Source organism: Dreissena polymorpha, chromosome 6 (genome assembly GCF_020536995.1).
Source record: "Dreissena polymorpha isolate Duluth1 chromosome 6, UMN_Dpol_1.0, whole genome shotgun sequence".
In the NCBI taxonomy this organism is placed as follows: Eukaryota; Metazoa; Mollusca; class Bivalvia; order Myida; family Dreissenidae; genus Dreissena; species Dreissena polymorpha.
This window is the reverse complement of record NC_068360.1, coordinates 27,522,558-27,548,118: the sequence shown is the minus strand read 5'-3', so window position 1 is coordinate 27,548,118 and position 25,561 is coordinate 27,522,558. Positions and strand designations below refer to the sequence as shown.

Genomic DNA, 25,561 nt, shown 5'->3' with positions numbered 1-25,561 from the left:
TTTACATATATTTCCCTGTGTGTGAGCGTGCTTATTGAAAGCGAAAGACTAAGCACGATCGCGGGACACCTCACATAATTAATGCTCAACTGTTAATTGTCGGCTCAGGTACTACTTCAAAGTACCCTGTGTACTATTAGTATTAGGTATACTACAATGTTACCCAGGTACGGATAATACGCTTAAAGGCACTCGGCGAGATTCCAAGGCACTTTTAGTACAGTTCCCATACACCGGATACTTTGTAGTAGCCTAAGCACGATCGAGGGACACCACACATAATTTACGCTCAATTGGTCATTGTCGGCTCAGGTACTACTTAAAAGTACCCCGGGTACTCAGAAGTATTCTGCAATGTACCCTGGATACGGAAAATACGCACCCGGTCATACTCCGGAAGACTTTTTAGAACTGGTATAATATACTAATATATTTTCCGTACCCCGCATACTTTGCAGTATATTTTTTAATTACCCCGGGTACTTTGAAGTAGTATCTGAGCCGACAATAACCAATCAAGCATACTTTACTATTGCTTATATAATTATCATTATATATTTCGAGTCCGCATTAAAGACGTACATTAAGTTGACAGGTGGTAATGTATTCGTTCATTTGTTTACCATATGAGTGTTTTGGTATATACATGTATTGAAATACCTGAATTGTGTATGATAAATCTAGTAGGAGATGATTGTGGTTTTCTACAAAATTGACCGGTACATTATTAAATAAAACATGTGGTTGGGGAACAGCATGGTGTGATAAAAACAACATAGCCATGGTTTTATGTAGATTAAAATCTACAAGCCATAGTTTTGCCCAGTTACTTATAACTTGTAGGTCATGGTTCAGAACAATTTCAATGTTATATATATATATTTGAGGTAGTACATTAGAGGGAAGTGTCATCGGCAAAAAGGCGGGCAGTACATTGAAGGTGCTTGACTATGTCGTTTACGTAAACAAGAAAAAATAATGGGCCTAGAACATATCCCTGTGGAACACCGGCATTAAGCTCTAACGTTTGAGATATTGATGCACCAACCACGACTTTTTAAATGCAACTCCCTAGATAACTTTTTATCCAATTAAGTAAATTACCATCAAATCCATTTTGTTTAAGTGTGTAGAGTAGTCCTGTGTGCCAGACGCGGTCGAACGCTTTAGAAATATCACAGAAAACCATGCATGTGAGTTTCTTTTCATCAATACCTTTCGTTATTCGATCAAAAATGTCGATTAATTGAGCGACCGTGGAGTGACCTTTTAAGACGCCCGACTGGTATATAAGCTTGTTAGCAAGAAGGTGGTTGTATAAATGTTTATAAACTATCCTCTCCATCAGCTTGCCTACGCAACTGAACAATGAGATAGGACGGTAGTTGGAAGGATTATTCGGTTTCCACTTTTTAAATAGAGGCATTACAATCGCTTCTTTCCATTGGGCGGGATATGTACTTTCGTTTAGTGATTTGTTAAAGAGGATACAAAAAGGCTAAGCAATAGAATTACACGTTTTCTTAATGACAATATGACTTATAAGGTCACAACCGACGGCTTTATTGGTTATTAAGCATTTAATAACATCTATAATTTCCGATTCTGATATGGGCAGGTTATATAATTTTGCGTTAGAGATATCTGAGAATTGTGGAAGAACACCGGCTGAGTCATTCAACGACGCAATGGAGGCAAAGTATCTGTTAAAACAGTTTGACTTGTCAGTATCTGACAAATGTACGACAAGATTGCCGTCAGAGTCCGTTGACTGTAAAGGTGGTATCGAATTCGGGTGAGAATTTGTTTTTATTAGTTGCTTTAGTGTTTTCCAATATTTTTTGGATTTGAAGTATTTGGTTCATCACGAGATGTTTCTAGGTTAGAATAAAACTATTCTTCCGAATGTTTTATCATGTTAATAACCTTATTTCGAAGTTGTTTATATCAATATTCCAGTTAGAAGAAGTAGGATTGTCTATGGATATGTGTTTTTGTCTATCTCGTTTACGAGCCATTGTTCTAATAGAAGAATCATACCATGGTTTGTCATGAGGGCGCACTGTGACAAGTTTATTTGGAATGCAAAGTTTTATAAGTTCGATAAGTTTGTTCGTATACATAACAGTTGCTTCATTTACATTAGAATCATGGATAAATTTCCATTTGTACATGTAATAAGATTGTTTAGTCGATCGAAATCGGCATATTTATACAACCAAATGTTTCGTTGAATCGGTTTGCTGTTTATTTAAGGAATTGTAACATGAATGGTATAAGCATGATGGTCACTAACAGTTTGAGGGATATCTATTACTTCACTGTTCAAGCATGAAATGGTATCCGAGACTAATATCGGATCAATTAGTGTAGCAGTATTTGCGGTGACCCTTGTCGCTTGAGAGATAACGTTGTGCATGTTATACAGGGATACTGATTGAGAGAGGCAAGCATTGTGTTTAAATTGGTCTTCATTTATGTCCCCAAGCATGATGACGTTCTTGTTTAAATCAAGCGCTTTATCAATCATGATTTCAAACTCATTCCTTGTTACTTAATCACAATAACCTCCGCTCCAATAATCAAGGTGGAAAGGCAAACAATGACAGAAAGAAATATTTTAATGCGAAACCGGTCGGAGCGATTCGTAGCTATAAGACGAATCTCGACATTAAATGGTACATTTCACATGCATTGACAAAATTAAATACCATGACATGAACAGCGAACACAAGTACATGTATTGTCGTCGATTTGATTTGTTTCCTTCCGTCAGTTGTGGGTGTTCGTGTTTTGGTTTTATTTTTCCATCTGTTTTTTTTTTCAAAGGCAGAGAAACATTGACAAAACTAGAATATATCCGGTAACTGTGTCTAAAACGGATACGTTAGCATTTACGTCGCCAATGTTTGTGGTTTCGGTTTTGTTATCCTCGCTAAATTAATTTATCCAACACTTACCTAGTTGTCTCAATGTACTGACCAGTTATTTCTACAATGACGGTGTACGGAGTCGGATTCTTGTTATACTTGTCTGTTGCCACAACCGAGAGTTGGAACGAGTTGTTAGGGTACGAATGAAGATCCGCGTTCGTTACTATGGTTCCATCTAGAATTGCGCAATAGATTATGCTTGTACACAAGCTATCATTAATTATTTGAAGATTTATGCGGCAAATACCATCTGTTTATAAGGTATGAAAATGAAGATAGTTGTACGCAATATAATAAATATTAGTACAATACATTTTCAAATTTTACCGAGCCACAAAAGAGTAAAGAAAGCAATTTAAGCAAATTCAGTAGGCGGAGACTATAGAGTACCGCCGTTGTAATTGAAAATTCGTGTATACTTCAATAAATTACCTTTTTATGGACACTTTACATCGTAGATTTTGGATTTGGGGAAAAAAAATAAATTGCGTCGCTGTGTTGAACGCATTTTTTCAAATTCAAAAAAGGCAGAATTTATGTGCTAACGAAATAGTCATTTTTATGACGAAATTGTGTGCTGACGAAAATAAATTGGTCAACCCACGGAATCATTAAAAAAATATAATTTAAAATACTTTTACAGTGAATGGCTTTTTGTGATACATTATTCAGTGCATTTATTTTAACTCGTATTCCCCAAAAGCTAATTTTTGAATCGAACCACTTATTATGGTTATTAAAGGGATCTTTTCACGCTTTGGTAAATTGACAAAATTGAAAAAAGTTGTTTCAGATTCGCAAATTTTCGTTTTAGTTATGATATTTGTGAGGAAACAGTAATACTGAACATTTACCATGGTCTAATATAGCCATTATATGCATCTTTTGACGATTTTAAAACCTAAAAATTATAAAGCGTTGCAACGCGAAACAATTGAATAATTTGGAGAGTTCTGTTTTTGTCGTTAAATTTTGTGAAACTACGAAGATTGCTTATATAAGGTATAAAATACGTCAAGTATGTGTACTCGGCGGAATAGCTCAGTAGGCTAAAGCGTTTTTACTTCAGGACTCTGGCAGGACTCCTGGGGTCACTGGTTCGAAACCTGCTCCGGGCAATGTTCTTTTCCTTTTTTTTATTTTATTCTTGATTTTTTACTGAAGCCTTTACGATCCAATGTTTACATTTATCAATATAAAGCATTTAATGAATGAATTAAAAAATGCCAAAATCTGTGAAAAGGCCCCTTTAAATCTAAAGCACACTCTTAGATCAACTATGGGCGTTTCCATAACAGGGCGGAAACCTTTATACACTTCGTTACCGCGTAAATGATTCACTCCGCGTAAAATGCTTACTGAACAACCTACTCGGAGACATGATGAATGGGCACGTGGCATTCGGGGTACAGGACAGCATACTGTAGATGACGTTATCGTTTTCCACGTCACTTCCGGTAGCGGTAAACACGGTGTCGGTAGCGCTGAAGTCTTTTGCGACGAGGCTAAGTTTTGTAATAGGCAACCCTATGACGACAGGTAAAATCGTTTGAAGACTCAATAAAACAGTTTGAAGATTCTTAAAGCAACTTAATGGCAACGTGATCCAAAATAAGGTTGATTCTATAAAACTAGTCCTCCGAACAGGCTAATCAAGGACGACACTTTCCGCTGTTATTGTGTTTTTCGTTTAAAGAACTTTAAATCCGGTGCCAGCGCAAAGTGTCGTCCATTATAAAGCTGTGCGGACTGCACAGGCTTTTCCGGGAAAGCACTAAACGCACATGCATTGAGACACGTTCTCCTAGAGCGAGGATAATTAAATACAATGTCTGTAAAACTATGTAAAACAGGAAATCTCATGGTAAAAATAAAAAAGCTCATTGGGTAAATCTTATGTGTTTGATATGGAAAATTTCAGAAAGAATTTGTTATAAGAAATTCTAACATCTTTTGCTTGCACAAATATAAAATGTTAGTCATATAGGCAGATGGGATAATCACGTGACAAATATGATGGCGACGTTCATGCCTTGACATGTAGTTTACGATGTCGTATACTACGGAATCCTTTGAACAGTACAAATATTGTGCGTCGCCGCGACTGCCGCGCAAACTATCGTGTATTGCTTCGTGTGTCTAGTGTCGCCCTTTGAACACGACACACGAAGCGAATCACGATATTTTTCGCGACAGTCGCGGCGACGCACGATATTTTGTCGCGACAATCTCGGCAACGCACCATATTTTTCGCGCCAGTCGCGGCAACGTACGATATTTTTCGCGACAGTCGCGGCGACGCACGATATATTTAACACGATATATTGCCTTTTGGACTACCTACACAAACGCGATATATCGTGTTAAATATATCGTGCGTCACCGAGACTGTCGCGCAAAATATCGTGTATCACTTTGTGTGTCTAGTGTCGCCTTTGCTGAAAGAAGGGCGAGATTATACTAGTAGATGGCATTATCCGGATTCCGTAGTATACCATTTATTACGTTTGTTAATTGTTGAAATGTCCCTCACTTTCCAGCCATATCGGAAATAAATGGATAAGCGTGAATAACGTATTAATATTCGCGCTATACATCAACTTTACGCTGTGAAATGTCTTAGCGGGTCACAAAATTACAGCTCCTGCCCTCTTGCTGATATGGTAGGAAAGTGAGCGGCATTTAAACAATTAATACAAGTATTAAAGCGTATAAAACGGCGAAAAATACCTGTCTCGGCATGGACGTCACCATCTTTTTTTGTCACGTGATTAACATATCGTATAAGTCACACAAAGCTGTTTAAACGATTTTAATTAAAACAAACCGTAAGACGTTATATCGAGAGACTAAAGGAATTATATTAAATCAATAAATTTCATAAACACGTTTTAATTTTAACAAACACGTTTTTTTGGATATCTTAAACATAAATCATGTTTCGGCCATAGCTGTCATCAGTAGGATGATTCGAAGCATAAACACAAGAAGTGACGTCAACGTAATACAGTAAAGTAACGTCGTTTGGCAAACAAAAAGACATAATGCGCAATACAAAGATGGATCAAAGTTGATACAATACTATATAAGTAATACTAGAATTTATTTTTAAAGTATCTAAATAACGCTGAAGAATTCTCGCAAGGCGTCTTTAATCAAGCATATGTTGTTCGGCTTACTGCTAAGGTTGTCGCTCGTCGGTGCGTTGTTATCGTTAATATGGACGGTGAAAATCTTCTCCGCCCCTTTGACCCCCGCGGCGTCGCTGTACTCAATGTGCAGGTTGTAAAAGGGGTTCGTGTCGTAGCTAAGCGACCGCCCCGCAACCGCCTCGCTGACGTAGTAGATCACCCATACTGAAAGAAATCGTGCAGTCGTAAAGACGTCATAAATATGGGACATTCTCAAGAAAACATGAATGACGTCACTAGATGCAAGAATATGATAATTACTGAAAGGTAATACTTATAACGTAAACTGACGACATAAAAATACTGTTTATACTGAAATTATGTTCATCAATGTTTTAAAGATAGAAGAAAAATGTAAGCCTATCCTGTATGTATATATGGACGTGGCGTAATGGATATTGTGTCCGCTTAGCGACTGAGAGGTCATGGGTTCGAATACCACTGCGGAAGCTTTCTTTTGATCCACAGTCTCAGAGACACCAAGTTACGCAGAAAACAAACTCAATAGCGTTTAATTAAGCCTGAGGTGTTTTATGCAGTAGAGCCAAAATAAATAGGTATATACTGTTTTAAAACTTTTGTGGCGGGCTCGTATTTGACGTTAAACTCGTTATACGTCGGTGACGTTTAAACGCAGTCAGCCGCGTCCTCCGCTAACGTCAACGTCGTGAGTAGCTTTTCCGCAGTCTGCCACTCGTCCAGAGTAGACGCCGTCGGCAAACTCGTTATCTTTGGACCCTTAAATGATACAGTATACATTGGGTTTCGTTTGGAACTTGACTATACCCATTTATGCCTAGAGTCTTTAAAAAGGCATTGGCAAACAGCGTAGACCCAGATGAGACGCCGCTTGATGCGGCGTCTCATCTGGGTCGGCGCTGTTTGCTTAAAGGAATTTCTGTAAGAAATATTCTAAATATAGAAAAAAATATACTCGACATCCCTATTTTTGAAATAAATTGATCCAATTTAGAAGGATGGGAGAGTCCACTAGGCATAAATGGGTAAATGTATTTGCTTGAAGTGTCGTTTCGTGCACAGGCACTGTCTAATCTTGAACGACACTTAACGCGCATGCATTAAAACCAATTTTATCAGAAAGACGCTCTCGTGAGGATGTACAAATCAACGTTAATCGCGACGTAAATATCAACGTTTCTTACGACGTAAATATCAACGTTATTCACGACGTAAATATCAACGCTACTCACGACGTAAATATCAAGATTTACTCAACACGTAAATATCAACGTTACTCAATACGTTAATATCAACGTTACTCACGACGTTTTGGACTTTGACGACGTAAGTATCCGTGGTTTGAAGAAGGTCGTCAGTGCACGTGACGTCAAGATTATACGTTGCCTTTGTCTCAAAGTCCAGAGCTCCAGCCGTCTTTACGATTTGGTTGCCTGAAAGACGTCTGTGCGTGAGCTTATATACGTCTCATTCTGCGAAAACTGGACTTAATGCACGTGCTAAAGCGTCATCTCAGATCAGCCTATGCAGTTCCCACAGGCTTATCAGGGACGACGCTGTCCACCTGAACTGAATTTTTAATAAAGAGGCTTCCTTTAAACAAAACAAATAAATACCAAAGAAGCGCAGTTCATGGAATAATGAATTTGGGAAACGCATGAGGAAAACGCGTCGTTTATTTTCAGATGTGTTTGTGTTAAATTCGTAAATCGATCGACCCAAGAAATCAAAGAAAATTAATACCCTACAAAAAATAATGATTCTACACTAATACGAGAGATCATGAACTAACCAGTGACGGCGAATGGTCCTCCGTCAGCGCTCGTCATTGAGCAGGTGGCATCAGACTTATCGAAAGTAACAAAATCCAACGTCTTTAACGTCAACGTTCCGATGACGTCCTCGGCGACGTCACTGGAACCCCAAGGATTAGTAATCAATGGTGTCTACGGAAAAAGGGTAAAACGTCATCCCAGATACGCATGTGCAGTCCGCACAGGCTAATCTGTGACGAAACTTTCTTCATAAGGTGGATTTTCGTTCAGAGATGACCCCGTTTTCCCAGAGCGAGATACATATAAAAGATATGAGTTGGTTCTGGTCGATAATTTTTATTTGAATAATTATTATTTACGAATAGTGCAATTCATAGAAACATTTATTAAATAGCATTTATTGACAAACATTACTTCCTTGCAATATAGCCACATCTCAGTTAAAATATTCACCAATGAGAATGCAATTAACATCTCACCTTACTTAGAACTTAAACCTAGCATATGACAAACTTTAAAAGGCTTTAACATGCACACTTCTGTTCCTCTAGAGCGATGAAAAAGAGGCCCTTGACGTACCGTATTGATGATGTTCACAATCAGCGTCTCTCTGACGGTGGACACGGAGTCGCCGCACGTGTTCTCGGCGTCCACGGCTCCGGAACTTCTTTTGAAATCGAATCCGCCCGGATTATGGGCGTACACCAGGTACTCTGCATGGAGATGCAAACACTGCTAAATTGGTCGTTGTCGGCTCATGTCCTACTTAAAAGTACCCTGGTACTCTTAAGTACTCTCGTAAGTTATAAAATATGCACAAACTACCGGTACACAAAATAAACATACACACACACAAATAATGCATCGTTTCTATCCCTTATGATTAAAGTGATAAGACCAACACACGCTGACAATCAAGTGACTTTTATATGGTTTTACCGGAACTATTTTTTACATATAGCGTGTGTGTTTTTTTACAAATATAATCATTTGCTAATTGCAAAAAGTAAAAAGAAAATTCGTTGCATTCTGTGAAAATGGATTTTTATTCACACATGATCATAGAAAAACATATTTTTATTGATCAGTCGTGAATTAAAATCGATATTTCACCAAATCCAACAAATAACTTATATGTACATATATAATCAATGACGTAAATGGTGATGTCACGTACGAGCATTTGGCGGTGTCACAGTACTTTGCTCCAAGGGTAGAATGCCCGCGGCAAGCGCAGTATCGCTCAAGTAACATGGTGGAACTTGAAATAAACAGAAAGAAGATCTTTGACGTAATGTTCTATATTAAAACGACATAGTTATACCCTTGTGTACAAAAAAGAAGAAATCCACCTTCGTAGCGTATTGTTTTGTTGACAATGTGTTATTTTCTATCGACGCAATTATCTTTTTACACATAAACAACATTTTGATACAACTTAATTTGACGAAAACAATCCGAAGAAAATGTAATTGCAAATAAAAATAGCACACTTTTGCTAGGAACATAGAACGCATTGGGTTTAGTAACAATACATTGAGCAATTGATCGACGGAATTTCCGAAACATGTGAGCGATCGAGCGCAAAACAAGTATAGTGGTATTTAATTTGCGATATTAGAGGTGAGCGAAAGTCATTGTTAAGTATTTACTTATCATCTACCAAGCGCATTCGGCTTATTAGATGGTGTCATTTTGAATTAATAACCGTGTAAAGAACAATTAACAGTATGTGCAGTAAAATATGTAGGGTTTACCAAAATGAAAAGAATAAAAATAAAAACTTTGCTTTAAAAATGGATGCGGGGCAAAATGGACTATGCGGGCGCCTGATAATTATATGTAAAAATACGATGCTCAATTTGATCAAATGTGTGTGGCGTTAAAGGGGCCTTTTCACAGATTTTGGCATGTTTTGAAGTGTGTCATTAAATACTTTATATTGATAAATGTAAACATTAAATTTTAAAAGCTCCAGTAAAAAATCAAAAATAAAAATTTAAAAAGGATAAAAAAAATAGCACGCAGCAGGATCTCGAACCGGTGACCCCCGAATTCCTGAAGTAAAAACGCATTTGCCAACTGAGCTATCCTGCCAAGCATACATAACATGCGTATTTTATACGTTATATAAGCAATATTCGTAGTTTCACAAATTAAAACGACAACAACAGAACTCTCCAAATTATTCAATCGTTTCGCGCTTAATAATTTTTATGTTTTTAAATCGTCAAAAGATGCATATAATGGCTATATAAGACCATGGCAAATGTTCAGTTATACTGTTTCCTCACAAATATCATAACTTAACCAAAATTTGCGAATCTGAAACAACTTTTTGCAATTTTGTCAATTTACCAAATTGTGAAAATATCCCTTTAAGATTGAATTAAGATACGTATATTCAAAGAGGAATAGAAACACTTAATCTCCACGCAGAGTTGTCGTTCCTTGCTCTAACATACCGTCTCTGACATAACAAGATAATCCTACCAGTTTTGGTAGGTGTTTTTTTAGTATTATACTTTGAAAAATTATATTATTTTCATTTATATTTTGAAAATAGTGTTTAAGTTTAGGTTAATAAAAAAAATGCCTTAATTAAAAGAAGTAAATATAACAACGGTAAAACTATTGTACCACGTGGCTAGGCTTTCATCACGTGGTCGGTTATGAAGGCAAGGGTTTGAACCAGCTATGGTGGTTCCAGTCAAATCTCTGCGTGGAGGTTGAGAAACCCTAAACCACAAGCTGTGGCGTCGTGTAAACAATGACTTCATCATACATATATTAATAGTTTTATCCAAGCAATTATTAAAATTCTTAAATAAACCCGAGTTTACAGCATATTGCATATTTCGACAATTAATAGATCTATATTTCCACATCAGGCAAATGGTTTGTGAAATTAAAAATCACAATGTTACACATACCGCCTAGGTCCGATACTGTGAGAGAATATAGCAATCTTTTAGACGTCACTGACTCCGCTATTGACGTAAAGTAACCGCAGGAAGGTTAACAAACACCGGAGGCTGAAAGAGAAACAGACACTAATTATTTGAGTCTTGTTCTGAGAAAACTGGGCTTAAATCATGTGCGTAAAGTGTCGTCCAAGATTAGCCTGTGCAGTCCGCAAAGGCTACTTTCTGCAGTTTCTACTCAAAAATCCAGTTAAGGCGGAAAGTGTCGTCCCTGATTAGCCTGTGCAGACTGCACAGGCCAATCTGTGACGACACTTTACGCACATGCATTAACTTGATTAAGCCCGATTTTCTCAGAACAAGACACATTTAATGAAATGAGCTGGTTCGATTAGAAAACGGGGTTTAAAGGGACCCTTTTACGTTTTGGGAAATTGACAAGATTAAAATAAATTGTTTCAGATTCGAAAAGTGTTGTGTAATTATGATATTTGTGAGGAGACAGTAATACTGAACATTTAACATGACGGTTAAATATGGCAGATGAATATGGTTGGATACAGATTGACCGACATGCATATAGCGCGACGTTTTCTTTACTCGATAATTCCTGTCGTACTTTTTTTAATTTATAAAAACACTATTAGGCTTTGTTTTATTTTAAGTTACAGTGAAATTACCTTTGACCAATGGTGGAAAATGGGAGGGGCGTAATTTCCTTTTTGTTAGTATACCAAGTATAATCCATGACAGACATACAGTTGGTCTGTTCTTCGTCTTGGATTACTTACGTTGTTTTCCAGAACCACTGCGTAATAATATCTCGCGCTAAAGACTTCACCGTCGTCGCAAATAATCCCGATGTTATGAACGGGCGTGACGTCATAGTTCAAGGACGCTCGCGGGCGTCCCTTGTACCAAATCTGAAACGCTAAAAGAAGGGAAAAAAACAAGCGATTGTTCATATAAATTGTATCACGTTTTAATGCCTGCTTTAACGCAATAAGACCGACACTGAATGTTGAAAAAAGCAAACACCCGCAGGGTAGTGACACCATCTTGTTTAATTTCTTTTGCAGTGTTCAAACGAAGATTGATGGAAAAAAAAAAACATTCATCGATTGTTTGCGAATCTTTATATCTTTATATTGATTTACTTTTATTTATTTATTTATTTATTTATTTATTTATTTATTTATTTATTTATTTATTTATTTATTTATTTATTTATGTATTTATTTATTATTATATTTATATTTATTTTTATAACGTTTGACCTTTGACGTTGATTTTCAGATTTGACAGATGACATCAAGCAGATATGACAGTCATCAGAATCTTTAAGGCTGAATGAGTTTAGCTCCAGAGCGGAGAACGGAAGTGTCTTCTAGGAACTGATATGACGTCAGTAGGAAACGACGTTAGAACTGGGTCCTACGAGGAAATGGATTTTAAAATAAATTTAATTTACAATTGCAAAATGGTTTATAACCGTTTATTGCTTTCCCCGAGATTAAATAAAGAGACCTCTGGAAGCAAAAGATGAAGCGTTACCACTTTGTTAGGCTTGCTGAAGAAAATATGAGAAGAAAAACGCTTTTTTGATAAGTTTTTGCGCATTCTCGAGAAAAAAAGCGTTACAAAATCTGTCATTATTTTTCCAATTACGCGTGATGAATAGCCATAAATGAAACAATATCTCCTTTAAACATATAGTAAAATTCTTCTTAGAATCCTAAACAATTATTTTGAAAGCCGTCATTTAACCAAACTTTGAATGAAAAACTCATTTTAAGGTCAACCACGATTCCGGTATCCTACAGACGTACCTCATCAACGATATTGACGTTGAAAGTCCCGGTGATGACGTTGACGGGGTTGCCGTCAGTACACCGTATCGTTAACGTCAACGGCACGGCCTGGTCGTTGAAGTCGATGGCAGCTTCAGTCACGGTGCTAGAGATCCTGACTTTAAATTCTAGGAATTAAACAGCACAAAAAATCATTTGCTTGTGCGCATAACGAGAGTATTTCATCGAAAAAAGAGACATTAAAAAAATTACAAATAATCACACTTGTCACACATACTTTCAATAGCTTATGAAAAACGAAGATTTTCAAAGATCGAAGCGTTTAATTGTTTCAATTACAGTATCATATTAAAAACAAATAATACTGGTATTATGTTCAATTCATGCACAGAGTGTTAGCAACCTTAAAGTGATAAAACTATTCTGACTTCCATTAAAGAGGAAATCGTCGTTCCGGATTAGCCCTTTGAGACTAGACAGGCTAATCAGGGGCGATTAATGCATCTAAAAAATAGGACAATACTTTAAGCACATGCCTAGTTGTTTCGTCAGACGAAAATTCACTTATTCTCCCTATCGAAACCATTTTGGCGCTTCTATTTGGTAACGTACTCACGTCCCAAAAAAGCACAATGAAGTGACCGCTTAACAACACTACTAGAATTTATCAACTTTCAACAGCGATACTTTCGTAAATAGTAAATGGCTCCCAATAAGCAAGAGTTTTGTAAATTTATTATAGCTTAGTATCAGGAATATACTTGAGCATACTTAAGCCAATGATCTGACTCAACTTAGTGTTTTTCTTAATTAATGTATTATTTATTCATTCATTTTATTTTATTTATTTATTTAGTTATTTATTTATTAATTATTGGTGTTCATAAAAGCTTTTTGAGTTGCTAGTACGACTCAATCCTGAGTTTGCATAGAACTATGTGCGTATTCTTATCAAAGGGGGAAATCGCGTGATAGTCAAGATGGCGAAGTCCATAGCGGCAAAAAAATAAGTGTCTCGACAAGAACGTCGCCACTTTTACTATCAAGTGATTACCCCCTCTGTTATAGCTGGGATTATGAACGTCGCCACTTTTACTATCAAGTGATTACCCCCTCTGTTATAGCTGGGATTATGAACGTCGCCACTTTTACTATCAAGTGATTACCCCCTCTGTTATAGCTGGGATTATGAACGTCGTAACTTTTACTATCAAGTGATTATCTGTTTATCTGGGATTTGAGATTGTTCGTGAGCAGACCGACATTCTTCATACTCCGTTACGAGGAAACTTTATTCTTATCATTTTAGTTGTGATAAAAAAGAGAAAAAAGCTCACATGCAAAACACGGAGCACTAATGTCTCTAATGATTATTCACCTGGTTGAGAAACATTCACCGGTGACGTCACATTTCTGATCTCATACACGGTGGTGGATGGTGACGTCACAGAAACACGCCGTATCCGGGTCGGTAGTTGTAAACTTCCCGAGTAACATCTGTGTGACAGTGGAGTCAGAGACGTTAGGGGAACTTCCGGGGATCCCGGATACAAAACTCGGCGGCTGCCAAAACATAAGGACAATAAGAAAATCAAATTAACGGCCAGGCGTCATTTTGGGGTTTTCGTTTGGTTAATATAAGCGCATTTATGTGAATATCTATTATTGAGGACTCTTGTACCGCGATGACTCCCGGTTCACATTTTGTTCCGGAATAACCACAAAGGCGGGAATATTTATTGTTGAGGCAACATTTGCCGGGATGATTTTTTAAAACCTTTTATTCAGAAATTCATATAAACATACACGGATTCATACTATTTATTAATATATCATAACAGTACCAATACATACTACAATATAATATAGCATGTAATGAACAAAAGTACAATTGGTAGTTATATATTCGTGTAATTCTCATATACATTTCTTGAAAAAAATGCAGAGAAATGCAAGAAAAAAAGAAGAAAAGTTAGACGCAGAAAAAAACCTGGACAAAGAAACAAAACCATTTCGATTTACTCATCCTTAAATTTGTTTTCAGTGACAAATGTATAGTTTATATATATGATTTTTTGTTTTGTTATCATTTGGGTCTAGTATAACTACATTCATTTGAATATCTATTATTGAAGGCACATTAGCTGGGATGACTGTTTGGTATCGTTTGGTTTCGGTGTAACCACATTTACTTGAACATCTATTATTGAAGGCGTATATGCCGGAATGTTTGATCGGTTTACGGCTAATCCAGTTAATTTGCGCATGTTAGACAACCTACCGTATCAATCACTGGTTGTGTGAACGTCGCAGTGACGTCATTGTCGCCATCTGAGCAGTCGACGTTGATGACGTAAGGTCCGTTCGCAGCTCTTAGCGTTACCCCCGCCTTTACGTTAATTGTAAACCCTGAAAACGTGCAAGCGATGTGTTATATTGACACGAGCCTCGCTCTGGGATAACGGGGCTTAATGCATGTGCGTAAAGTGTCGTCCTATATTAGCATGTGCAGTCCAAACAAGCTAATCAGGGTCGACACCTTAGTTACAAAAGTTTAGGCAAAATGGCGGGCTAATCTGGGAAGACACTTTTACAATATGCATTTAACCCCGTTTTCCAAGCGCGCGTCCACACGCAGTGTTAAAAATGTTTTAATCTAAGAAAATTGCGTAAAATAATCCTACTGCATCGACAAGAAACAACATTTATTTTATGCTTTCCGGTGGTTTATAGAGAAATATCAGTGCGTTAAACCTATAATTTCACTGTTTCAAACAGTGAAAATTAACAATGAAAACTATCGATAATTTTCACTGTTTACTGCGAAATGTATATAAATTTTTTTAAAAAGCATAAAATAAAAAGAAATGTGTTGGATATGGAGGAATATCGATTTTACTTCACTTGTGACCATAGACATTATATTTTTTTCACGAGTGGCGCACACTCGTGGCTGCGCCATTCGTGAAAATATTATTTTCTATGATCACTCGTGAATTAAAATCGATAATCCACCGAATCAAACAAATATCTTCTATTTAAATTAAACATTGAATAACAGATTTATTATAAGAAAGCATATGATTGCTTTTATTTTATTTTGTTCTTCGGTTTTTAGAAGACTGATCGACGTTTGCACGTATTTAACAGCAAACATATTTGTGGGTTTTTTAACCGATGTTCTTGATTTAAACTCCCTTAATCCATAAATGTTCTGATTATTTGACACTCTTTTTTTGGCAATTATCTCTATAAATGTTATTTATTAGGGCTGATGCAGAAATCCAAGTAAAGACCCCTAAAGCACTAAGCGGACACTTAGCTGTACTGTATAATGCATTTGATGACGTCATCTTGTTTACATTTATGACGTCATTTAACGTTTACCTACAAGAACTTATCTTTACTAGAAGCATAGATAATAATTTATTACTGCCCTTTTGCATTGCAATATATATCAGATCAGGCTTAACTAATAATAATATCTTTGGATATTCGAGCCAAGTATAATATTTTATAAAACAATAGGACAATAGCCTATTTTTCTGTGTATCATACATCCGTGAACACATTTTAAACAGATAATAAAATATAATCGCTAGAACGTTGATTTTTTAGGTAGAATATATAATGTATTCATAACGTCATTAGCACTTGCGCTTTACATTTGTATGGTAGTTTTTTTTTCATGGCATTTGTGCTTAAAATATATTACATCTTAGTATCAAATTGTTGTTGTTTTTTGTTAAATTTGAATCGTTTTTACCTTTTTATTGAAACAGATGACTAAAAAGTTGATCCCTAGTATTATATTATTGATTATAAAACAACGCCTACTAGTAACTAACCGGATATAAAAATCATATCAGGCAACTTTAATATCAACATAACGAAATGATTAAAAACGCTACTGTGATATCATACAGTAGAAAATGGCGCCTCGACGTGAACTGACTTAGCCAATGAAACATTAGTATCATATAAAACTTAAACTTCATGGGCCTCGTTCGTTGAAAACTAGGCTTAATGCATCTGCGTAGTGTCGTCCAGATTATCATGTGCAGTCGACACAGGCTAATCAGGGACGACATTTTCCGCTTAAGCTGGATTGTCGTGTAGAATCGACTTCATAAAAACAAAAACAACCTATAAAAGCGAAAAGTGTCGTTCCTTTGTTGGCCTGGGTCCGCTCAGGGACGACATTCAGCGCATATGCATTAAACACAGTTTTCAGGGACGACATTCAGCGCATATGCATTAAAACCAGTTTCCCAAGAACGAGGCTTAACTTTTTATTATTTTTTTTCCAGTTTATTACTTGATGCGACACCGGCAATCACTTCAAAAAGGGCGTTTTCCGGCACTCTTGCAGAGCAGTTAACAGCGTCGTCGCTATCGGTGACGCTGAACGTGTGAAGGGTCTCGGTGGCGTGATTAAGACCGTCGAAAATGTTAGTTCCGGTCGCAGGCAGTGCGGTGACAACCGGCGGCTGAAGTCAAATAATATAATCATTTCACAGGATATTACGTCATCACTTTGGAATATTTTCTGTTACTAGTTGCCATTCGACACGGGTTTTCGGTGAATTTTAAGCGAGACAAAATTACACGTCAAGTCAATAATTGTTATTAATATTCAAAGACCACATGTCCAATATATGAAACAAACATCTGGGAAAGCCGGAGCTTCCCAAGCAATCAGGAACGACACTTTCCGCCTATGCTAATATGGAATGACACTTTGAAAATCCCATGCATTTAACCCGGTCTTCTCAGAGCGAGGCTCATTTTTTCAAACACAACGTTGTTAAACTCCAAAGCAAACAACATAAAAGGTGTGCCGGCAGGCTTACGCGCAATTGCGTGCATGGGTTCAAGTGAAAAACAATCGAGTCGAAGTGTCACTGTTTAAATAAACATATACATGTATAACGATGTACAGCAGTTTTTGAAAGTGCATTTTAAACCATCAGGGCTGGTCGTTTTTCAAAGAGTTTTTAAATTTATACAAATAGTTTAGTGCTTTCCAAGCAATTCATCAGGATTCCCATACCCTATAATAACATGAACGCAACTTACTGAGTCGACAATGTTGACGTTAAACGTCCCTGTGATGTCATTAAGAACGTTCCTGTCAGTGCACTTGATTGTAAACGTAAGGGAAACAGGCGGGTCATTGAAGTCGATTGACGCCTGGGTAACGGCGTTACTGATCCACACTTCAAACTCTGTAAAACTATGGTTCTAGATTTAAGCCTTCACGCAATAATATTTCAAAGCGGAAAATGTCGTCTGAGCGTAAGCGGAATGCACAGGCTTATCTGAGACGACCTTTTACGCAGATGCATTAAGCCCCGTTTTCCAAGAACGAAGCTCGTATGTGCTATGTTTACCTATGTGTCATGTTTACTTATGTGTTATGTTTAGTTATGTGTTATGTTAACTTATGCTTTATGTTTACATATGTGTTATGTTTACTTATGTGGTATGTGTACTTTTGTGGTATGTTTACTTATGTGGTATGTTTGTTACGGCGCCTCCCTTAAATAAACATTAAGCAAACCGCTCTGTGAAAATGGGGTTTAATGTGCGCAAAGTTTCTTCCCAGATAAGCCTGTGCAGTCTGCATAGGCTAATCCGGCAAACACTTTCCGCCTAAACTGGAATTTTTGCTAAGAAGAGACTTTTTTTAAACGAAAAATATCATAAAAGCGATAAGTGTCGTTCCTGATATATTCTGCACAGGCTAATATGGGATGACACTTTCCGCACATGCATTAAACCCCTTTCTCACAGAGCGCGGCCCATTTATTTTTACTAAATTGTTACCCGGTTTCTGGGGATCGGTCGGTGACGCTGCTTTTTTGATCTCATAGACGGTTGTCACAGGTAACGTCACAGAACACGTGGTATCAGGGTCCGTAGTTGTGAACTTTCCCAGTGACGTCGCAATCACGGTGTCGTCTGAGACGTCAGTGGAATTCCCGGGAATCCTAGATAAAAATGTCGGCGGCTACTCGGAATAAAAGAAATAGAGGATATTTGGTGGATTTGGAAGAATATGGATTTTAATTCAGGCTTGATCACATAAAGAAATCTATGATCACGAGTGAATTTAAATCGATTTAACCTGGAGAATTACTCTAAAATAATGGCATCACGATATATAAACAATAACGTTATTTCACTGTTACTTTCACTGTTTTAAACAGTGAATTGTCATTTTTAATTGACTGATATTTCTCTATAAACCACTGGAAAGCATAAAACCCTGAATGCAACACATGAATCACGCTCTGGGAAAATCGGACTTAATGTGCGTAGAGTGTCGTACAAGGCTAATCAAGGAAGACACTTTCCGCCTTTATTGTAATCTTCTTTAAAAATGCCGTCTCTTCTGAGCAAAATTTAAGTTATGGGCGAAAATGTAGTGCCCGATTAGCCTGTGCGGACGGCAAAGACTTATATGTGACGAAACTTTACGCACATGCATTTAATCACATTTTCCTAGATCTCGGCTCAAACATAAAACTTAGCGGGATGACCTAATTACAGCTCTACTAAGAAAATCGGCGGGTAGTAAAGTTAAGATTTAAAGCGAATTTTAATATGAAACGAAAAACATTTTACTAATATGGCTTGATAGTGAGCGTCATTTAAAAGATAATTAATGTAGTAAAGGGTATAAGACGCCGAAAAATAACTGTCTTGGCATGGACGTAGTCATCTTGACTATCACGTGATTACCTGCTCTGTATATGGTGGCTAAACATAAATCATAGTTTCATTTTATTGAGGCCTGAGAACAACTAGGTCCTGTTAATTTAAAATATAGCTACCCTCCTGACAGTGTTGCGCATGAAATGTTTGTAAATCGTCATAACATGTTTAAGGACTATCATATTTTCAGCTGGAAAAACATGCTCAGCAATGTAAGATATGTGTATTGTATTTTTGAAGATTTCAAGGAGAAAAAAACATTTTTTTTAAATGTTCAAATTGGCATAACTTCACTAAAGTTTTACCAATTTTCAAATATTTTTCAGTTTTGTAATTCTTATGTAATTCTCTTAAATTGTATACAAACATCAATGGATACTCAATTGTGTTTTCGATACCACAACAACATTACGTACCTTATCAAGGACTGGCTGGGTAAACGTTGAACTGACGGCGGTTACGGCATCTGTGCAATCAACGTTCATGACGTACGGACTGACAGCTGCAGCCAACGTCACTCCTGCTTTCACGCGGATACTGAACGCTGAAAAGAAAGTCGTTTTTATTCCATTTTCATTACAGACATTGTTTGTGAATATTATACGCATCATATAAAGTTATCACGAATTTAACGACCTGTGTTGAAAACGTTTGGCTTATATTTCAGTAGGAAAAGAGAGCATATTATTGCATACTGACAAGGCAATCCAAGCAACTTTACATCACTGGACAAATGACTATAGAAAACACAACGGCGGCTCTGATCGACGTTTCGGTTAATAAGCAATTACTGTAAAATCATTATTAAAGGTCAAATTCCGATTTTATAACGAAACCTTTAGTAAATATCGATATTCTAAACCGATTGGAATCATCAAGAGCAATGGCAAAAACTATTATGCTACTAAAAAAACGAAAATCTTGTTTTTCGTAAACCGCTCGGGTATTTTTGCCACCTTTTTTGATAGCGACGTCATTTTTACACAACGCGCATGCCAAGGAAACTCATGAATTATCGTTGATTTCGTGGTTTGGTTTCGAATATATGATTCCAGAGTCCGACTTATGTTTCTGTTTGGAAATTAAAAATCCGCTCATTTTCATGTCGTTTTTTATACCAAAAGAAATTTAATGCCGACAAATTAAAATTAGTTATCATTGTTAATAAAAAGCAATTAAAAGGTGGAGGATAATTGTGAAACCATGTACCTGGGCTAGTTGCGGCTACCACTTCAAAAAAAGGTGGATTCCGGCGCTCGTATGGAGCACGTGACAACGTCGTCGCTGTCGGTGACGTTAAACGTATGGATGGTCGCCGCTGAACGTATGGGTAGTCACCGCGGCTGCCTGCATACCATCGTTGATGGAACTTCCGGTAGAGGGTAGTAAGGTAATCACTGGGGGCTGTAGTTAAACAATTAACTGTAATTTAAATGGGCAATACGTATATGAGCCTTGCTCTGGGAAAACAGGGTTTAAAGCATCCGCGTCAATTGTCGTCACATATTAGCCTGTGCTGTCCGCACTGACATATCAGAGACGATTACATTAATTCTCTTCATAACGAGAATTATGTTTAGGCATAGTCTAATCTGGGTGAACACTTCACGCACAAGTCCAGTTTTCCAGAACGATGCATATAATAAATAGAAGGAAAAGTGGACATCCTTGTGAAATTCCTTTTTTTTACGTTAAAATATATCTTCTGACAAAATGACGATTGCTTGATAGTCATGACTTTTGTTTGATGATTTTGAAAGATAATATGGTTATTGTTAATATAGATTTATTTTATGATTTTTGACGAAATGAAGATTTAAATAAAAAATGAAAAAAATCAAAAAAATCATTGATTCAAAAAGTTTGTTTTCATAATATTCAAACAGGCAAGATATATCTCCCATCTTGATAAAAAAATAGTTAAAGTATATGCTTGTAAATTGGTACAAAAATTACAAAGCGTTTAAATCGCTGTTAGTCGAAGCAAAACAATGTGTCACCGACATTTGGTTTAAACTACGTAATAGTTTCACAAGCATTCGTGGTTCAGAAGTACAGAGTCAGTTTTTCCTTTATGTTCGATCCTCACGGCACGATCTTATTTTATCTTTTCCTTGTGTTTATGTTTTTTAACAGTTCCAGATCTTATAGTTGTGTTACTTATTCAATTTAATGATATTTTACGTTAATACGAAAATCTGTCAAGAAGTCCATTAAAAGTCTGAACAGAAATTTCATACCTATTAATTCATGCCTTTTACTTTTAATTTCTTAATGCATGTCGCTGATACTGTGCTCCGAAACGTTTCCGAAATCGCTCCTTTTACAAACCTACATTGGTCCAACTTAATTATATTTTCAAAAACATGAATTGTGTCCTTGACCTTTGACCATGACACGTCACGTCTGTTATGTTAGTTTGAAATCCATTTATGTCAAATTACGTAGCGCCCATGAAAGTGTTGTTGTTGTTTTTATAGAGTTGGTATTATACATATGAATAAATTGCTTATTAAAACAGTTCCATACAAACCTTGTCGACAATATTGACGTTAAACGTTCCCGTGATATCATTCGCGACGTATCCGTCAGTACATTTTATCGTTAACGGCAACGGAACGGTCTGGTCGTTGAAGTCGATAGACGCTTGAGTTACGGTGCTTTTGATCCACACTTCAATCTCTGTTAAACAAGTATATGACATCATACTATACACATATATGACATGACTCATAATGTACCAAAAAATAACGTCAAGCTGATCCACACTATTCACGTATATGACGTTAACATGACTCATACTGAACACATACATGATGTCATATTGTACACATTAATGACGTCATACTGTATTGTTAGACATAGAAAAAGAAGAAACTGTCAGATTAGATGGCCGTTTACAAGGAAATTTGAAAAGACTCAGTTGCGGCCGCGATTTAACCAAGCTTGGGATATTCGTGAGGAAACAATTACATATTATATAAAACGTTATCTGTGAAATGTCATGAATGTCGATGTTTAATTTGAAAGAATTGCCAGAATCAAAGCTCTGCTCTTTTACTAAAATGCCTCTATTAATATATAACTTATCATTCCTTCAATATTAATGCAGTTATAGGCCGCCCCATAACATGACAAAGCGAAATAACACTCTTAATGTAGCAGGGTTCGGTATAAGGAGAACTTATACTGCCTTGCTTAATGAACTAGCTTTTATAGCGACGCGGTAGAGTGTCTGCCTGATTTGGAACCGGGAGGTCCCGGGTTCGATCCCCATGGTGGTCGGGAATCGAACCCGGTACCGCGTCGCTATAAAAGCTAGCTCATATAGCAAGGCAGTATAAGTTCTTCTTATACCGAACCCTGTTACATTAATATTGAAGGAGATATGTTTTATAATCCCACATACTAATGCAAAATAAATGCGATTTAAAGATGAATGAACAGAAGGGTCGACGATGATACTTCTATTGGTTTAATTGCTTTGTCGGCTCAGTTACAATTTAGAAGTACCCCGTGTACTCTAAAGTACTCTTAAGTTCACTTAACTGTACCCCGTGTACGAATAATACGCTTAAAGGCATCCGGTCATACCCCTAGGTACTTTCTTACTTATTATGTATTTTCCGTACCACGGGTACTTTGTAGTATACTTATGAATATCCGGGTACTTTTAAGTACATACAGTACCTGAACCGATGAACCGACAATGACCAATTGAACATTACTAAATGTACCCTTGTGGTGGTTCATGAGCCTTAAAATTGTAGGCATTCACACTATGATCAATGATTACCTTACCAGGTTGTTGAGGATTCGCCGGTGACGTCACTTTTCTCGTTGTATCAGGGTCTGAAGTTGTGAATTTCCCGAGCAACGTCTGTGTGACAGTGGCGTCAGAGATGCTCGCGGAACTTCGGGGCATGCCGGAGACAAATGTGGGCGGCCTCACGGAGCACGTTACGGCGTCATCGCTGTCTGTCACGCTGAACGTGTGGAGAATTGCGGCGGTCGTCTGAAGACCGTCGTTGATAGCCGTCCGCTCGCCGGAAGTGCTGATATCACCGGCGGCTTAAATCGCGATTAGAAAAAAAAACGTGTGTTAAACGCGGCAAACCCCGTTGACTGTGTACCCTGTTAATGAATGTGCCTAAAGTGCATTCCGCACAGGCTTATCAGGGTCAAATGTTTTCGCAATATTTAGATTTTCGCGAGGAAGAGACTTCCTTTCAACGTAAAACTCCACACAAAAAAACGGAAAGTGTCGTCCCTGTGTAGCATGTGCAGACTGCACTGGCAAATATCATTATGGGACGACAATTTACACAGATGCATTTAGCCTTGTTTTTTCAGAGCGTGGACTTAAATAGAGAATATAATGTGAGTTTTGGATAGAGATTCATTCGGGGCTAAGAACCGTGGTAGTACAAGGCTCTAATTATCCTATTTTTCCTACATTTTCCCATAAACAATAATCAAATAGAGCATTTTTTTGGACATTTTTTTTCTTCCGTAGTTGACAAAAACAGATTCTCCAATTTTTAGAAAAATCCGTGTTTGATCCAAAAATAGCGATAGTAAAGAGCTCAAGTTTATACTATCGTTGTTATACCATCGATTTTCATCTGATAATAAATGAGTCGTGTTCTTAAAAAACTGGGCTTAATTCATGTGCGTAAAGTGTCGTCCCAGATAAGCCTGAGCAGTCCGCACAGGCTAATCAGGGACGACCCTTTCCGCTTTTATGGTATTTTTAGTTTCAAGGAAGTCCCTCCTTACCGTAAATCAAGTTTAGGCGGAAAGTGTCGTCCCTGATTAGCCTGTGCGGACTGCTCAGGCTAATCTGGAACGACACTTTACGCAGTTGCATTAAGCCTGATAACGCGACTCATATGATAAAATACAAACCTCGTCGACAATGTTGACACTGAACGTGCCCGTGATGGCGGTGTTTCCGTCCGTACACGTGGTCGTCAACGGCACCGGAACCGCCTGGTCATTGAAGTCTATAAACGCTTGAATAACGGCGGCACTTGGAACTCTTGAATAAAACATTTGTTGATGTCAAACAAAGATTGCTTTAGAGTTGATATGGGTTTCTGATAAAGATTGTTCATAATTTATCCATAATTTCGAGATCTTATATGGTCTTGTTCACAGTTTGGCAAAAAGCTTTTTTCAAAAAATATATCATTGATTCAACGACAGAATGAATGCATTTTACTCACAAGAGCAAAAGAGCACTCGTGATCTGGAAGAATCTTTAAAATATATATTTGTTTTTGGATAATTATCTATCAAAATCAATAAAATAATATTGCGTTTGTAACTCCCATCATCACAAACTTGGGACAAGCGCCTAGTACTAAAACAGCGATAAGACACAACGCTGTTGTTGTTATAAGCCCGTGGATTTCAGCGGAAACGCGTTAGAATGGGCTCATTAAGGTCATTGGAATCGAAATTCTGGAAAGACGGATTATTTGTGTAGTTATTATAATAATAAAATTCATCATGAAATATACATCTTCCGCCCGGACAAGTTGTATTATGCCAAGCTGTATTTGGAAGAAACATACCAGGCTTTTGAGGATCTGCCGGTGACGTCAAGGGTCTGATCTCATACACTGACGTCACCGTTGACGTAATACTGCACGTCGTGTCGGGGTCAGTAACGGTGAATACACCAAGTGACGTCGCGATGACGGTCGAGTCGGAAATAGACGGAGATGTTCCGGGAATTCCCGAAACGAACGTCGGAGGCTGAATAGTAAATATACTCATTTATTATTATTATTATTATTATAATTATTTTGATCATTATTATTATTATTATCATCATCATCATCATCATCAGCATCATAATCATCATCATCATCATCATCACCATCATCATCATCACTATAATCATCATCATCATCAACATTATCATCATTTTTATCATCATCATTATCATCATCATCGTCATCATCATCGCCATTATCATCACGACGTTTAAACTCGAATAAAATAAAATCAAATCACACTCGATCAGAAGAGAGAGTTTACTGGGCTTTCGTAAAGTTTTGAATTTTTGAAAAAAAAGTCGTTGGAACATCGTGCAGTTGTATTCACCTGGTAAATGGTGATTTAACAAGTCGGTGTGCATTATACATTGATACAAAGCTATTCTGACTGCTAACTTGCGAGAAATTCATTGTGTCTTTCCTCAATCGCTTGTTGTTGCTG

At 37.1% G+C, this 25,561-nt stretch overlaps 2 long non-coding RNA genes across 3 annotated transcripts; both read right to left on the bottom strand.

Moving 5' to 3' along the window:
• Positions 1-2,808: 2,808 nt before the first annotated feature.
• On the bottom strand, positions 2,809-8,015 carry LOC127833851 (uncharacterized). 2 transcript variants are annotated; one of them, XR_008027646.1, is made up of 6 exons: positions 7,896-8,015; positions 7,409-7,536; positions 6,690-6,862; positions 6,113-6,289; positions 4,293-4,460; positions 2,809-3,108 (listed from the first exon to the last, which is right to left on the bottom strand). It is a non-coding gene; the product is annotated as an uncharacterized LOC127833851 (long non-coding RNA). The 2 variants fall into 2 exon arrangements; XR_008027645.1 differs by having other exon boundaries at positions 2,810-3,108; positions 4,305-4,460.
• A 6,885-nt stretch (positions 8,016-14,900) lies between these two features.
• Positions 14,901-25,561, bottom strand: LOC127833849 (uncharacterized). The gene is made up of 9 exons (XR_008027643.1): positions 25,448-25,561; positions 24,913-25,096; positions 24,242-24,374; positions 23,135-23,404; positions 21,867-22,015; positions 20,543-20,737; positions 19,750-19,877; positions 18,443-18,626; positions 14,901-15,022 (listed from the first exon to the last, which is right to left on the bottom strand). It is a non-coding gene; the product is annotated as an uncharacterized LOC127833849 (long non-coding RNA).